This window comes from Schistocerca gregaria, chromosome 2 (assembly GCF_023897955.1).
Source record: "Schistocerca gregaria isolate iqSchGreg1 chromosome 2, iqSchGreg1.2, whole genome shotgun sequence".
NCBI lineage: Eukaryota > Metazoa > Arthropoda > Insecta > Orthoptera > Acrididae > Schistocerca > Schistocerca gregaria.
Genome location: NC_064921.1, coordinates 142824104 through 142826692, shown reverse-complemented (window position 1 = coordinate 142826692; position 2589 = coordinate 142824104).

Below are 2589 nucleotides of genomic sequence, written 5' to 3'. Positions count from 1 at the left end.
AAAAGCTCTGTGCTCAGATCGTTATAGGCACTGAAAGCTGGCTAAAGCCGGAGATAAAATCTGCAGAAATTTTGCGAAGGACCCAACGGTGTTCAGAAAAGGTAGGCTAAATAAAGTTGGTGGTGGTGTGTTTGTTGCTGTTAGAAGTAGTTTATCTTCTAGCAAAATTGAGGTAGATAGTTTCTGTTAGTATGGGTAGAGGTTATTCCTGGCTTCCGGAATAAAGTAATAATGGGATCCTTTTAAGAAAGCTTTACTCTGATTTTAAATACGTACGCAACTCATACAATTACTTCTATTTACCATCGATATGTGTTGATGGAAACATGTTTAAATCCGAAGGTACCCTTGGAACGTCCGAAATTGTGCTAGACGCATTCTCTGAAAGTTATTTCGAGCAATTAGTTCATGAGCCCAGTCGAACAGCAGACATTTATGAAAACATACTCGACCTCTTAGCAATAAATAATCCTGAGCTAATAACGAGTATCAAAAGGGAAACAGAGATTAATGAACATATGGTTGTCGTAGTGTGACTAAATACCGTAACTCCCAAATCCACCAAAAATAAACGAAAAGTATCTTTATTCATAAAAGCAGGTAAGAAGTCGCTTGGCGCCTTCCTGATAGACAATCTCCACTCCTTCTAAATTAACAATTTACCGCTAAGTGTAAACCAGATGTGGCCTGAATTCAAAGAAATAGTATTGACAGCATCTGAGAGATTTATATCAAATAAATTAAATAGTGAAGCTGATCGCCAAAAGTACAGGAAACAGGTCAGGGAACTGTTGCAGAATCAACGAAACAGTCATGCCAAATTAAACGAACGCAAAACTCTTGTTTTACGGAAGCTCTAAATTTAGCGCGTACGTCAATGCGAGATTCTTGGGCCCGTTGTCCACGACAAGAATATCCGCCGGCCGCCAGTGTGGCACATTCACCGCGTTTGTAGTGACACGTTGTCTCTTATGAGGGCTTGTCAAATCGACGACACGGCAAAACGATCGGCCCGGCTGCTGCATGCATCTCCGGTTGCCCACTGAAAAGCCGGCAGCTGGACGGTGCTCCGGGTTCTCAGTTGGACATGTTGGAATATGACTGCGTGTCCACGAGCCGGCAGCTCGCCGGGTGCCGGGAGAGTTTAGTCGCGCCTGGAGCCGTCATACGTGCTGCCTGTTGAGTTTCAAGATGAATGCTGAATTGAATATTGACTGTGAAGTTTTGATTGCATTGATGGAGGAACGGCCAGTCCTGTGGGATAAGACAACCGAAGAATATAAGTGTGGTTTGATAACTCTGATATGTTTACCATTAATGGTTACTATGCAGTTTTGGTAAAATTTGCAGTATTTTCAAACTGACGCGCTATATTCAGCCAATCATATTCCTCCAGAATAGGCGTATATGTGTTATGCAATATCAGCCACATCTTCATACAAACCTCATGTACAATTCTAGTAATTGTTTTTATTCCCAGTCTGAAACTCTAATGTAGATCGGTGAAAGTATTTCCTGTTGCAAGATACTTGAAATGACAAAAACATATGGGTTTGATTCCGGCTTTCTTTTCTTTTCAGGAAAGATGGTAGTAAAGAAATGGGCAAACATAACAGATAACTGGATGAAATGCTACAGGAAATTAAACGAAGGAAACAAGAGCGGTTCTCGAGCAAGCAAGAAGCGGAAATACGTATTTTATGAGCAGCTACATTTTCTAAAAAACGGCAGACAGACGAGAAACTTCATCAAATCTGTCTGAAAAACATTGTCACCAAGTTAAAGAAAAGCCGCAGGAAAACAAAACAGCTACAAATGAGTTGGACAGAAAAATGATGACTATCACTGACGCCTCTACTGAGAAGGGCCACAGTAGAAGAATGTCTTTTTTTAGAGGGATTGCCCAGACTATAAATAAATTTAACGATGACGATATCGTAGACTCTCAGTACGAAGTCATGAAACTTATAAAAAGAATAAGGTCGAAACCACAATACAGAAACATGCATCAACAATCTGCCCGAGATTCCTGGAACTAAGCCTCACAGGAATACCAAACTTTTGGTGGTACATCATCGTACCATACACCAAGGCCAAACCAAAATAGCAACTTTCGGTGTACACTTCTCGCAGAACACTATCAAGTATCAACTTGTACAAGGCCATCTAATGAAGACATGTCTTTGAAAACGTATGCAAGTCCTGCTTCCACCGTATCCAACAATTCCGAGACATTTGGTTTTTGAAACTAATTCTAAATCGAACTTTGTTTCTTTCATCTTAATGGAAATAAGAAAACCCCATTCACTTTGTTTATCAAGAGCGTTTTTAAATTGTGGTGCTAATTTTTGATACAGCAAATTAATAGTTTCTAATAAGTAAATTTCAATTGTGTACTTACCTCAGTGTCACTGAAAGCATTTTAGTAGGAGATATGCAGTTTGGTATATTGGTGTCTTCATCTTGCAAATGAGTTTGTAAGATTGACAGTAATTTCTCAAACGTTGTTTTTGACATCCTGTAAAAATTGAAGCGCTTTGTGTCGTCCTGTCGTAGTTTTTCATGTAGCGTACTGAAGGCACCAAATTT